This window comes from Macaca thibetana, chromosome 11, assembly GCF_024542745.1.
Source record: "Macaca thibetana thibetana isolate TM-01 chromosome 11, ASM2454274v1, whole genome shotgun sequence".
In the NCBI taxonomy this organism is placed as follows: Eukaryota; Metazoa; Chordata; class Mammalia; order Primates; family Cercopithecidae; genus Macaca; species Macaca thibetana.
In genome coordinates this window covers 81460191-81475991 of record NC_065588.1, presented here as the reverse complement: position 1 = coordinate 81475991, position 15801 = coordinate 81460191, and positions in this window count along the sequence as shown.

The following is a 15801-nucleotide window of genomic DNA, read 5'->3' as shown; positions in this document are numbered from 1 at the left end:
GAGAGCAACAGTCAGGGAGCGCTGTGCACCCTAGAGCTGCTCCTTAGCATTGCGCCAAAGGCAGGGTCGGCCCTAAGCACCCAGATCCGACCAGAGGAACCTGAGCAGATCAGCTGGCAGCAGCAACCTTGGTCGCCCGGCCAGGGTTCAACCCAGACTGTTCTCCCGAGGAGGGGCACAAGCTTAGTTCACATGGCGCAGCGCTCAGTGTGGCCTTGAGTGTGCACTCAGATTCAGGCAAGTGGACTCTACTGCTGGGACTAACTAGCTTCTGCTGTATTATTATTATTCTCTTAGGAGCATTGCTGCCAGCACCAACTGCAGTTTGTTAAATTTCAGGGGAGCAAGTTCAAAGAAAAGCACTAGGGACTGAGCTTCAGCAGGAAGCCACGCTGCTACATCGGGGCGTAGGAGCATAGGAACTCCAAACCAGACAACCTGGCATTCTGAGGTCAGGCCCAAGGAGAGAGGGTGAGGTGTCGGAAGAAGCCATTGAAACGCTCTTCTTAAAGTGTTCTGTAGCATCCCGACCTTGCTTGAGCAGGAGGCTCAGCTCTGCGTTCTTTGGACACTTTCTACCGGGCTCCCGGGCAGCCTCGTGGAAACGTTGAATGTTGACTTACTCACTCACTCCTCTTGGGTTGGCCATTTTCTATTCCTTCCTATCCCCTTCGGTATCTTCTTATCTTCAGGTATCCTGAAAGTCTGCCTTTCTCTAATAAACACGGGGAAAGATAAGAAAATGGTCGTTTAATATGTTTTACAAAAATTCACAGCAGCAAGAACAACAGCTATTGCTGACTTGAGGAAATATACAAACTAGTTATCAACCAAGTTATCTTGTAGAGCTATGTCAGCTTGTTTATAAATATGTCTTAAAAACACTAAATTTCCGGAAAAACATCAGGTGTCTTTTAAATTAAAGACATGTAATACAAGTTCTAGGATACTTGTATGCTAATAAAGGTCCAACTCATAGAGAAAATGCGGCGTAGCCGAGGACAAGAGCTGTCTAGTAAACCTGTTTCTACCCCATTACCAAAACTCACTTTTGATGGTAGCGGTTGGAGGCATGGGGTGTAAGGTGTCACCAAACCCACATAATATCCCTGGAGATTCCTGGAAATGCAAATATACTACACAGAATCCGGTGCGTTTTGTGACATGTAACCGCATGTGCCCATAACAGAGGGAACAGCTAATGGCAAACTCCCATAACGAATGTTTAATCTGCAGTTTTGGGCAAGAAGCTGGGTATTTGGTTGCCAACAGCTGCATTACATGAATTTCGAGAGGTTGAGATGGAGTTTATGGTTCTGACACAGCTCTAGAGATAGGGGCATTAATAATACATTGAAAATAATACTAATTAAAACAATACTAATTCAATAATTTCTAAAAGTCACAGGAAGGGAGAAGAAATTAGATTGGAGATGATCTCACTTTCCCTGAGATCTACCTGGGCTTTTTCCACCAATGCTTTGAGGATAACCTTCTTGGAAACTGACCATAGTACTTTGATAAATGCTTTCAGCCTTCCAGATCCAGCTTGGCTCCTACTTTGACAGCTTTTAAAAGTCCTCCTCAATTCCAACGAGTCAGCTTGGCCCCAGGGACAAGTGTGTTCTGAGGCAGGTGTGATCCAGTTTATTAGGTCAGGTTCTAGGTGGGGATTTATCTCCTGGGGCCTCAGCCCATCAATCCCAGGCATCAGTTTTCTTCTTTGCCCACCTATTTTGCCTTTTAGAGTATTGTTCATCTTTTTTCCATATTCAGGATATAAACCCAGGATTCAGCTTTCCTTCTTTTATGTCAGTCAAGATATCTAACTAGAATAAGCTGCTGTGCATCCTTTTCTGATTTGCTTCCTTCAAATCTGAACTTTCCGGATGGGCACCAACACTTGCAGGAAGTGATGGGGTGAGAGAGGCAGTAGGAGAGCAACAGAGGTGGGGAGTAATTGATTTCTTTGAAAACCTAAGAAAATTTAGGACATCCTAGAATTTCAGCACTTTCATATCTTCACGGCTTAGTGATGCTTCTTCACATCTTCTTGATGGGGATGAGGGGCAGTGCCTGTGGGTGAGGCATGGGGCGGGAATCAGGAGGAATAATGAGGGTTAATAAGACTATTACAGATTCAAGTCTCAGCCTCTCTGAAAAACTTTCTCCTCTAGTAACTGAGCTGTGTTGGAGCAAGCTAGATCATTCCTCTGGCACCATGGGATCCTAACAGAGGGGGAGAAAGCTATTTTGTGCAGATAAAGATGACGGATGCTACCATTTGAAGTGACATCTAATACTATTCCTGCAACCAGTTGTTGTTGTTGTTAGGTGGTGGCTTTCCCAAACAGTGATTTGGGATTTGTTTCAAGTTTCTTTTTTTTTTTCTTTCTTTCTTTTTTTTAGTTCCCATTTAGAGCCTAGAATTAGAATAATTGAAGAAGTTAAAATTATTAGAAAGTCCATTGAAATGACTATTTGACACTCTGCCACCCCCAAAGTAGTGCTTTATTAGAAAGTAAAATTCAGATAAATGATTCGCAGATTAAGGCATCTTGACTCATTTTACTAAAAAAGAAAAAAGAAACCTCATAGACTAAAAGCTGCTTTTAATGCCCATCTTCCCTTTGTGAATATGTTTTGGGAAATGAAAAAAATATTTACATATGCAGCATTAAAGCAGCTGTAGAATAAATGTATAGACCACTCTAGTTTCTTCCGATTTCAACTTACTGAGGGAAATGTCACACTTACATACGAATAGTGGGAATGTCAAGACAGGATTTCATTTTTTCAGTGAGAGTTTGAGGCTTATAAGTAGAGCAAGAAAAAAAATGTGTGCTGAATCAGGCGAACTATGCCAAATGTAGAAGAGCAATGGTCTGAAGAGGGGAGGAGCTGGTGGAGAGAAACTTTCATGAAAAAGTACTAAAATAATTGAATGTCATGTAGCATGGCAAGATGCCAGGTGGCCTCCTGTTTGTGTGTGCTCTGCTGCTGTTTTCCTTCCCTGCCTTCATCTTCAGCCTTCCCACAGCTCTGCAGACATAACAGATACTGAAATATATTTTGCAGCAAAGCAGCTCAAGGGGTTTTCATCAAAATAAAAATATATGCACACACAAATAAATATGTAGGCTTTTCTTTAAAATATATGCCCAATCCACCACCAGAAAACACACCTATAGACTAAAGTGTAACTTTGTGACATTTTTGAAGTTTCTGCCTTTAAAAAAACAATTAGATGTTAATCGATCTTATAAGTCTTTAAAGTATGCTGCTGCAAAGCTGTCCAGTATAATGAATTAAATTTTTACACTGATTGTAATAATAGTATTAAAGATTTTGGTGTTTCATAAACTTTCGGCTTTTCAAAAAGTGATGCTTGTTTCTGAATATCAATGTGTTTCAATAATAGTTTTTCACACAGTTGCCTTTTCTTAAAAGAGAGAGAAGTAAACTTCTGTTCTCCTAAAGGATCCAATTTAAATGTAAAAATACAGTATGACTCTTTGCCCTTGGTGCAAATATCTTGATTTATCTAGCGTATGTGTACCCATTACTATAGACATTGTTTGCTTTTACTATAAAAAATGTATTTTAATCCAAACTTTAAAATAAATCATCTGTAATAAACTAGTCACCTCTATTTCTTTCTATGGCTGTCGTCATTTTTTCAGGAAGTTCTGAATATAATAAAGACCGTTAACGTTAGACTTCTTCTATGACACATATAGAGGTACATAAGTTGAACTGTATTCAATTCATAGACTGGTATTTCACCAGCAAACTATTAATCACGTCTCTAAAACGTTTTTCCACTATTTTGTTTGATAAGTGAACTGTTAAACTTCTATTCGATATATTTAAATACATCTTTTTTTTTTTCCTGCTGAGTTACTAGATATGTCTGAAAGACAGGGTTGCTTATTTTCAAAAAGATGTGCGTGCATTTTCACTCCTTGAGATTTCCCATTTCAGGTAAAGACTTCCTTAAAGAAAAATCTCAGTAAAGATAGCTGAGACAAAATGATGGATATTTCTCCTTTGGACTGGAATTATACAACGTAAATGTGAAGTTCGTGGTCATTAATCAAACCAGACCCTCAGAGTATAGCCAATATACAAAATCGAAGCGAGTACAAGGAGTCTTCGAAGTAGATTGGCCTCCCATAAGTTCCCCACCTACTGTGCCACTTCCATGCCCACTGATATCTTTTATCTCAGGACAAGAGGCCCGGGTTTAGATCCCAAGGTGGTGAGCTTAGAATGAATCTCATTGTGGGCGTGAAAACGTCTCGAAATCTAGCTTATCCTCTTTGTCATGGTGTTTTATAAGTTCAACAGAAAGAGGAAAAACACAAACACATTTATTACATCAAGGATTATTCAGAGAAAAAAAAAAGAGGGAGGAGAGAGCGCCAGCTCCTTTATTTCGAAAATCATCAAAGAACTTTAGAGAAAGGTGAAGATTAATATTCACTCCTTTTTTCCTCCCAACCTATCTTGCCTATCCCCAGCAACACAGATTCCTGATGTGAATTTTGATGAGTTTTAACATGCTATCTGTCGTAATGAGAATTTCGGAACAAAAAGCTCTCTGTGGCTCGCAGAAGGGAAGCCGAGCTTGTGGGACGCCCCTCCTAGGGGTGCAGGACCGAGGGCTGCAAGCGGTGTCCTTGCTCGCGCTGAACCACTTCCCAAAGCCTGCGCCCTCGCCCAGCGACAGCTGTAGACAGACATCTCGTTAGCCCTTTCTGATCAGGAACTGTGGAAAGGTTGTGTGCGCAGCAAATTTTTGGAGGCAGATTGGTGCGCCCCATTGCATGGATGGACCGCCACTTGCTGCGCACCTCGGTGAAGGACCACCCTCCTGGCTCCCGGCCTGGAGGGAGCCATGAGCGACTGCAGTGCGGGACGTTTGGAATGAGGGCCGGGTCTCCACTTCAACGCAGTGGGAGAAGTCCATTACAATCAGGAACGACTCTGTGGTTAAACGGGCATAGGTGGAGGAGTCTCTATTCTGAGCAAAGAGAATGAAGTTTCGTTTCTTATGCAAACTTAAAAGAGCCTCGACGACGAAAATGGAAAGGAGTTAGTGGTTAACCGATTTGATGCTAATATTTCATCAGTGGTGCTTTTCCTCCTTTAAAGTTTAACTCTTGGAAAAACAGCATATTTTAAGCTTTCCATCCAAATATTGATGTTGGCAAATGGATCATCTAGCCGTCCCTTGGTAAGGACAGTGCCCTTTTTGTTTCACATGTTGGCAATCAGAATTAATCCATATCACAAAATGCGGCAGATTTAGAGGAGTTTAGTCAAGAGACACGCAACTCTCTGACAGTACAAAGATCACGCCTGCACACAAACGTGGGGGGACAAACGGGCGAGGGGAGAGCGCCCGAAAGTAACTCATACCTCACTCTTAACTACCTGTCCTCAACAAGTAATGATCGACTCTCCCGATGGAAAAAAAAAAAAAAAAATGCCAGGTTTCAGCCTGACTGCCAATATTTTCAATGTCAGGTCACGGTAATGTCTCTTCTTAAGATCTTGTTCCACAGTAAAAATTTCTTAACCCTTACTGGATTTTTTAATGACCTTTTTATTAAACCAAGTTGACGCATTACCTATAGCAGGGTGGCGCCCTGGGCATCCGAAGACCTCTGTTGAAAAGTCTCAAGAGACCTCATGGGATTACATCATCTTTCAGTTTCCAACATCAGATGCCCCCAAATGGACCCTTGTTATACAATCCTAAAAAAATTAAACACTTTCTTACCTTCATATTTGCTCTCTCAGTTCACAAAGATTCATGAACTCACAATTTATTAATACAGTTCAAATATAATAAGCAATTAAAATGTTTACTGCCATTCTACTAAATAAGTATTTTTAAGATACCAAAAATAAAAAAAAGGTCTTTAAAGAATACATTTATTTCCACTTCTTTATGAGATTTCAAACACTTTTTGCAGTATTAAAATTACTATAAAATAAGTATTTAAAAAACACTTTAATTTTAAAAAGGACTTGTTTGGGGTTCACTTCTGATTAATGTTCTTGAAATGTTTTATTTTACACTGTATTTGATTCATATATGCTACTTTTGGGGAGAGGTATACAGCCACTCTTTTGCCACATTAGGAATTGCTTAATAATTGAATTCAGTTGAATTAAGCAAAATCTAAATACCCGATTTATCTGTTTCCAGTAGAAATGCCCTTCAATCTTGCATTCTTTCTTAGGTTAATAAAACTTTGAATATTCGGCTTAAAATTTAAAAAGAAATATAAATCTTGGCAAAATAAATTAAAGAACTTTTACTAATTTTTGCTTTTATGAAATAAAGTTAGATCTATATGTACTGTTTCATTTAAGATATATTAGCTTCTTTGGGCATCTCTAACTACTGGATCACAGTTGAGGCAAATCGTATAGGATATAAAAGTGTCTCTAGGGTACATCATGCAACTAGTTCTAGAGGTGAACACCATGGAATCCCGTAAATCACTTAAAAAAAAATTTATTCAGGTATCATCCATTAAAGGTGTAACTTTTTTCAATATTTTCACCAAAAACTTAAATATAGATATTTTATACTTACTATGTTTTACAATTTATGGATTCTTAGGATGGCCAGCTAAATCTTTAGAATACACAACAATTGGGATGCAGATATTTTGGGCAAAGGTAGAATGATAGGATTAAATTAATGGACGCAAACTCAAAATTGCAAATTAAAGTTAAAAAATATAGAGAAGAGAAACAAAGCTTATGGGGTTCCAACAATAAAGCTCTGAGGGTACTTTTGAGTCTACAGCATGACTTAGTTGCTAAGGAAGCTAAAAAAAATTAGCTTATATTACATTAATAGAAATGAAACAGTCACACATCAAGGAAGACCAGATCTTCAAAATACATTGAAATATGAAGAAATCTAGAGAATTAAAAAGAGCTCTGGAAACTATTTTTATAGAGAAAGAATAATAATATGAAGCTATTTTGTGTACTGTGGCTGATGCAAAAAGGATTTGTAAACCATATCATATTAAAGAATGGTTGTAAGAGTTAGTGAATTTTAGCTACGACATTAGAAAGAGTGATTAAATTCATTCAGTTTTGCCCCAGTGGTGGAACTAAGTTGATTGACTTGAGTTAGAATTTTTTTTTTCATGTAAAAGACTAACTTTCTAACAATGAAAATTCCCTGTAACTAAAGTGGCTGATTCTCAAAATTGCACATTCAGTTGCACTGAACAAGGTATGTTACAGGGTGAAACCTGTCATGCAAGTCTCTTTCAAATCAAAACTTCAAGTGACATCTTTAATGCTCACAATAGTTTATATTCTGAAGTTTGTTCACAAATACGTTATAGTACTACTTTTTAAAATCCGGATTAATTTTCTCTAAGGAGAAGAAAATAACTTCTTATATTTTGCCTTAAGCTGAAATTAAAGACTAAACTTAGAAAAGGAGTGTCTTCTGTCGAGTAACTATTGTATCACTCTAGCCTATGTTTTCATCATACAGATGAGCAAGTTTGGCTAACTGGTTACACACTTGTATCATAATGTGTATTTATGCATATCTATTTCATCTATAACACCAAAAATGTAATAATGTAGAGACTAGATTCAGACTCACTGGGGTTACGTCCAGCTCTACCACTCACTGGCTGTGGGATACTGAGATTCTGATTCAGTGTAATCTTCTATCAAATGAAGGCTGTTTATTTCCAAGGGTAGGAGTTAATATAAAGAAAGTTAATGTATCTAAAGCATTTAGAACAGTGCCTGGTCATAAAATAAGCATTATGTGTTTGCTGCTGTTATATATTTTAAAATTCACATTGTGAAATCATTTACTAAGGATTATGGACCTAGAAAAAATAATTAACAAATGGTGCTATGTAAGGAAAAGTGACTTAAAAAGCAGAAACAGATTCAACTATTTACATTAAGAATATGAAGCATATAATTATGATTGTTAGAAGATGGAAAGAAAATGGATCACACATGAGAAAGAAATCTCTATGAAGTTGCTAAGTCCTGAGGTGTGTGTACTGCATTAAGGTAAGTGTGTTTACCCCAAACTATTATTCGGTTAGGTTATAAACATAGGTATTGCCTCTAACATAAATTTTCCATGATTTTTGTGACTCAGGAGATGGGGGTCCTACTCTTAACTCTGCCATTAATCATCTGTATAACCTAAAACAAGGACAGTTACCTTTTAAAGTCTCAGTTTCTCTGTTAAAATATTCCAGTTATAAGACTATGTATTTTTAATGTGTTTTTAAAAGTTTATTAGAAATACAATTCTTATCAATTAAACTATATGGTCTCTAAGATGCTGCTATGAGTGGATGTGTTCCTCCAAAATTCATTATGTTGAAACTCTAATCCTCCACGTGATGGTACTTGGAGATGGGGCCTTTAGAAGGTAATGTTAGATTTAGTCATGAAGGTGGGGTCCTCATGATGGGATTAGCCCACTTGAAAGGGGATGAAGAGATACCAGATCTTTCTCCCAGATACGTGAAGATACAGTAAGAAGATGGCTTTCTTTAACCAAGAGGAAGGCCCTAATCAAGAACCCCCGAATACTGACACCCTGATCTCAGAATTCCAGCCTCCAGAACTGTGAAAAATAAATAGTTGTTATTTAAGTCACCAAGTCTATGGTACTGTGTAACAGGAGCCCGAGCTGTCTAAGATAGAAAGGCAATCCAATTCTTTGGTTCTAATGTATTCCAGATAAATAATCTTAGAAATTCTAGCTTTTTCCAGCCAATACTAGACTTAGAGGACTCATCATAGTGCTCATGAAGCCCTCAAGGAACTCAATCCCTTGAGTAGGTTAGCTTGTTCAGGAAATCACTATCTATATCAATATCCTTGTGAGGAAAGTATTTACAAATGGTTCTACCAATGTCTACACTTGGAAGCAGCTTCACTCAGATTTAAGAGGCATCAGCACATGTAAAATCAACTATCAACAGAATGAAAGGCCAATACCTCTGTAGATGAAGTTTTCTTCCACTTAATAATACTAATAAATTGATATACCCAATAAGTACAGACTTCAGTGTAGGTAACTTGATTGTTATCTCTTCATATTTGAATTAAATTACTATTTCCCCTAACCATGTCTAATTTTATTTCAAAATATACCAAAAAATTGTTGGAATTAACATTATCTGAGAATACTATTGCCTTCCTATTTTGAAAACCATCACATAGCAGTTTTCCACCTGGAGATTATACAAATAACCTGAAGCCTATAGATTGGACAGGTATCAGGGTAGTTGATCCAATCCTGTTTCCCACTCACATTTCCCACTAACTTCTGGTCTCTCTCACCAAGCTATCTCAGTTCTAGCTAATAATCCAGTCCTTGGTTTGTTCTACTCTCTATTCCCTAGATATATTATTGTGATCTGTCTCTAGGTATTTATTTAGTCTGTGTTCTTCACTTAAAATGCTTTCGTTAATTCATCCTTCAAGATCAGTTAAATAGAATCTGGAAACACCTGCTCCCTGTCCATTATTATTTGAAACCAATCCTTCCTATCTCCAAACATTTTTAAAATCTCCTTTAGGATACTAAACTATAAGTTCCTTTTAGTGTTGTTTATTGGATCTAGGTCAATATTTTAAAAATAGTTTATGAAGGTAATAAAACAAAAAAGGTTTTTATTCTCAATAGAAGATACAATTGCACAGTTTAAACACTGAATAAGATTAAGAACGAAACAAAACACAGTGGTGGATATCTTTCTCTTTGTCTCCCTAAAAAGACAACTAGCCAATATTTCCCTTAAAGGGAAAGGGATGAAAAAGTAGCTACATACTTACAGATGTTAATAATCTAAAACCACCTTATTTTATGTATTTTAGTTTTCTTTAGGACATATAATTTTAGGGGCTAATACAGCTAAAATTTTATCCTGTAGGACAATGTCCTTATAATTCTATTTAATAAAAGGTATATGTTGAATATATTAAATAAAATAATATTATTAAATTACTTTACCAATTTATTTTACAGAGAATACAAGTCAGTCTAATCAATTATCTGGCATCCACCTTTGGACCCTGGTAGTAGAAACATTTTCTGGATGTATTTTGGAGTATAGTGCATTGCTTAAAGAGTACTGGTGTTGACATTCCTACCTGTTTTCTAGAAATGTGTCTTCTACTTGCCCATGTGAAAAAACAAGTTAACATGCTATTAGAAATTTATACCTTTTACATTTCCAAAGATTCTACTTACTTAAAATGGAAGAGGCTTAAGACTGATGTATTTAAAACATTGAGTTCTACTTCCATTTCAAGACAAATCTAGAGGAATCAGTTCTCAAAGTGGTTTTTTTTTTTTAATTTCCCATCATTTCATGGAAATATTTCCTAAATATGGTATGTCGAATTGTTCCAATTTTAATCTGCTAGAGTATTTTTGGTTTAATTTTGGAATATTGTTCTGGAAAGGTTTACTGTGTCAAGTTGGTATTTGCTGAATGTTTATGAAAATCAAGATACTAGGCCAGGGGCTTCTCATTATACTTTGTCACTTGACCCTATGAGTTATACATCAGTCTGAACTTAATGGTAAGGAAACGGGCTCAGAAAGTTTGTCACTTGTTCAAGATGCCTATCAGAGCAAGGATTAGAACACAACATAATCAGATTACAAAAAAAAAAAAAAAAAAGTTCCTTTTACTTTCTTCCCTATGTCTCACACCAAAATATGTACTTAGCAGAACAAAATTGTTGTGCTGATTTCTTACTTTGTCTATGTATCACACTGAGTTATTCCAAGCACTGGTTTTATTTCGAAGTTAATAGAAAATCCATTGTTGGATCAAATCTGAATAACGTGGAGAAAGATGGGAGAGAGATTCACCCTTACCAAGTCTCCTTGTAATTTTCTACTGATACATGAACGTTGGTAGAGAACTCTTGAATCCAATAACTTTGAGAGAAAACCTCACATCCATATGAAAGTTTAAAGTATTAATTTAGCATTTATCATTTGATTTGTAATATGTATTAACATTTACTAATAGCTACATACTTATATATGTTAATCTAAAATTACTTTATTTTTATGCATTTTTGTTTTCATTAAGACATGTAATTTTAGGGGCTAATATAGTTAAAATTTTCTCCTATAAGATAATGTCCTCTAATTCCATTAAATAAAAGGTATCTGTTGGATATATTAGATCAAATAAAATACAGTACTAAATTAATTTTACCAATTTATTTTTACATTTCTAATGTGACTTAAAAATGTAAAATTACCTATGTGGCTCACATTATACTTATATTGTACAATGCTGAGCTAGATCAATCCCTTGGGGATCATAAAAATAGTTTTAAAGTTTCTATTATAGCATTTGTGGGAGAAAACTACATTTCAGACATATTTGTTTTAAAAAATAGTTTTATATTTACTCATCTGGTTATCACTGGCAGCTGCATTCAGGCCTCCATAAGGAAATTATGAATTTGAAGTGCTTTCTCACCTCTGCTCTTGCAATATAAATGTGGTTATAACAACATCTCCTAAAATGTAGGAATGTTATGCAGATTATATTCGTCACTAATGGCAAATATAACCATGAAATGTAAGGAGAACTTTTCCTGTTGCATTTTTAATTGAACTGGTTCACTTTTCTCAAGAGCTTGAAAGAATCTTCCTGTAGCACCTTGGCTTGCTGTTGCCTTACAGCAAAGACGACTAGCAAGTCAAGTAAGTTCTCACTCTAACCTCCCATTGCTACAGCAGACTTCAGCAGTTGTGACACTCTTCCATGCTTCCTTATGCATTCTTCTGTATTGAAATCTAAGGAAACCTTCTGATCCTTTCCTACCGGTGGCTATTCCAGATCCACTAGAGAGGGCTCTTGAAACTTACTTGCTCCCTTGCCCTGAAGTGCTGACAGAGAGGTGAGTTACAGAGAAGTCACATGAAGCATTTCAGTTTAACTTTTGGTTTGGGTAAAATTCTGTTTCCCAGTAATGTAAATGATCTGCATATTTGAAAAGGAAGTGTGAGTGGTTGTCAGGAAGTGCCACATAAAGCATAATCATATGATTCTTGGAAGTTATAAATGCATTATACTTGTTTTTGTCATTCAAATATATCCACTTATGCGACTGCTATTGGCTCTTATATTTTGTGTCTTTTAGATTAAAACTGGATTTATGATCCAACAGGATGTCAAATATAATATGGCTCTCATTACAAGAATCCATCCATATCACAGTACAAACTGTGCTATTTGAATAATTAATAATTATATCTATGTAAAACCTGATATGAAATAGATTACAAGTCAGGTGCTAATCCTATTTCTTACAACAAGTATCCAAATAACATACAAGACTTTATCCTGAGTTTGTAAGATGGTCTTTGATTAAAAAAAAATAAGTACAGGAAATGAAGGGTTAAATTCAATTATGCCACTTTAAAGTCTAGAACCACAATCGAGGGTTATTTCCACTTTTTATTTCATAATATTCACTATGTTTAGCAGAATCTAAGGTCTCTTGTTTTATAAACTAGGATTTGTGTGCCCTGTTTTGTGTCACCTCTGAGTCTCCTAATATCTTACCAATTATTTTCTGCATAAAACACCCTTTCTATATTATTTTACACAACAGCTTCAAGGTTAGTGTCGTCCAACAGAAATATGTTAACTGTACATATAATTTAAATTTTTTAATACTTACATTGAAAAAATTAAAAGAAACAAGATACTATTATTTTAATTAATATAACATTATTGGGCAATTCTATATTTTTATATGAAATCTCTGAAATCTGATATGAATTTTACACTTAGACTTTATCTCAGCTGAGATTAGCCATATTTTAAGTACATCCTAATCACAATTGTCTAGTGGCTAATGTGTTGCACAGCATAGACCTAGATTACAGTTCTTTCAGTGCTCACTAAGGGCCTTTCTCTGAATTTCACAATAATTAGAGCAAAAACAACTCCATCTAGGTAAGCAAAAATATCATGGCAGATAACAGATTTCATTGTATACTGAAAAGAACAATAGAATTACATCTCATATTAGTGACTACTTAGAAATTAGATTTGACAACTGCAATCCCGTAGACTCCTTAGGGGTCTTCTTCCTCTAAATTAAAATATATTAATTATAACTCACTTTAGTCTCCGTGCAGTCATAAAAGCCATACATCCAGATGATGAATAATTAGCTACACAATAAATAATAATGAATACTACTTTAAGGACATCACTATATTTCTCTCTTATAAAATTTATTACAGCTGCTTTTATTATAGCATACTAGAGTAAAATATAATCAAAATATATCATAAATGTTTAACGTTATTTTTCTAAACTTCATATCAATATTACACAGATTTGGAGAAACATGAGAAAAAAATGAGAAAATTACTAATAAGGAGAAAAATCATGGAAATGACTAATTAAATAGCTAAACAGTACGCTCAGGAAATACAAGAACTAAAGCTTATTATATTACTGTTGCAAGGATTTAAAAGTAGACAAAGATTTCTTAAAAGCTGCTATTTATTGTTCATTTGAAATTCAAATTTCAGAAACCTTTTAATACCTACTATGCCTTACAAGATATTCTTTCTAGTTGAAATGTGCTGTCCCTTGTTTTCCCCAAGAAAGAAAAACTCAACCTAATGTCCAAGAATGTTGGTGTATTCTCTCTTTTGCATCTAAGGTGCAGCAGTGCTCATAATAATGCTTTGCCTTTTGTTATATTATTCTTTTTTCTTCTTCTTCTTTTTTTAATAGGAGTGCTATCCCTCCAACTAACTTATGAACACAATAAGAAATTATAAGCCAGGCTGGTCGGGGTGGCTCACGCCTGTAATTCCAGCAATTTGGGAGGCCAAGGCGGGTGGACCACTTGAGGCCAGGAGTTCGAGACCAGCCTGGCCAACATGGGGAAACCGTGTCTCTACTGAAAATACAAAATATTAGCCAGCTGTGGTGGTGGGCACCTGTAATCCCAGCTACTAGGGAGGCTGAGGCACAAGTATCGCTTGAACCCGAGAGGCGGAGGTTGCAGTGAGCCGAGATTCCACCACTGCACTCCAGCCTGGGCAAGAGAGCAAGGTTCCATCAAAAAAAAAAAAAAAAAAAAAAAAAAAAAGAAGGAAGAAAGGAAGGAAGGAAGGAAGGAAAGATGGAAGAAAGGAGAAATTATGAGCCATATCTAGTAATGATTTGGAATGCTTCCCAAAACACCTAATAAGATCTCTTATATATACTATGTACACAAATACATTGTTGGTGGATTGGACCTTGGGACAGGGCTATCTCCATAAACCAATGTAGTTGATTTTCATTAAAATATTCTGAAATCTCCAAACAACCCCACCTAGAACTTCTACTAAGCTTTTTGTGATTAGATATTCATTTTGCTATTATTACTAGCTAGAAGGCAGTGACGATAAGTGTTACCTCACTGGGATGGGGTACTTACAGAAAGGTGAGAATTAAATGTGGAAGGGGTCGGGGGTAGGATATAGAGCACAGGAGAGGACAAAAAGTCATTGTGAGAACATGCGGTGTTTGGTTTTCTGTTCTTGTGATAGTTTGCTAAGAATGATGGTTTCCAGCTGCATCCATGTCCCTACAAAGGACACAAACTCATCCTTTTTTATGACTGCATAGTATTCCATGGTGTATATGTGCCACATTTTCTTAATCCAGTCTGTCACTGATGGACATTTGGGTTGATTCCAAGTCTTTGCTATTGTGAATAGTGCCGCAATAAACATACGTCATAGGTGGGAACTGAACAATGAGATCACTTGGACTCGGGAAGGGGAACATCAACACCGGGGCCTATCATGGCGGGGGGGAGAGGGGGGAGGGATTTTACTGGGAGTTATACCTGATGTAAACGACGAGTTGATGGGTGCTGACGAGTTGATGGGTGCAGCACAGCAACATGGCACAAGTATACATATGTAACAAACCTGTACGTTATGCACATGTACCCTAGAACTTAAAGTATTAAAAAAAAAAAAAAAAAGTCATTGTGGGTCACATGTTTGAATAGTAACATTGCCTAAGTCCATCACGGTCAGTCCAAAATTCAGTGCCAACTAAGTGAAGAGACAAGCTCATATTTTTACCTCCCCGAATCTTAAAAACAAATTATTAATTAAAATGTTGACTCAAGGAGACAGGAGAAAGAATATTTCTTGGTTTGATTTCTTTCATGCTTTATCCAATTTTTAAAATTTCAGTTTAACTTTTCTATTTCCATCAACACAAATAAAGTAGTGCTACAAAATGATAAGTTTGAGCATTGAAATAATTTTTTAAAGATAATAATGTCAAGGCTGAACACAATAAATAACAGTATAAAAAAATTTCCAATTTGACACCATAATTAGGAAAGTATTTTATTGACACATATATCAATCATTACCTGCAAATTTAGGAGCATCAGCACCATTCATCATCCTGAAAGTTAATATTATGAAACAATTACACAGGTTACAGAATAAGGAAACTATAGATTAAAGTTATTTTGGGGATGAAACAGTTTAATCATAAGAATTTCAGTTCTCATGCCAGCTTTTCCACTTCATTGATTTCCGTATATAATCCATAAAACAACATCAATATCAGCTTTAATGTGGCTTGTCTCCTTCAGGGTTCGCAACAAGCTAAGATAAAATATTTTCCTTTATTACATTATGTTGGTTTGTGGGTGTTGTTAGTAAAAGGATGACAACAAGAGAATGTTCATAAA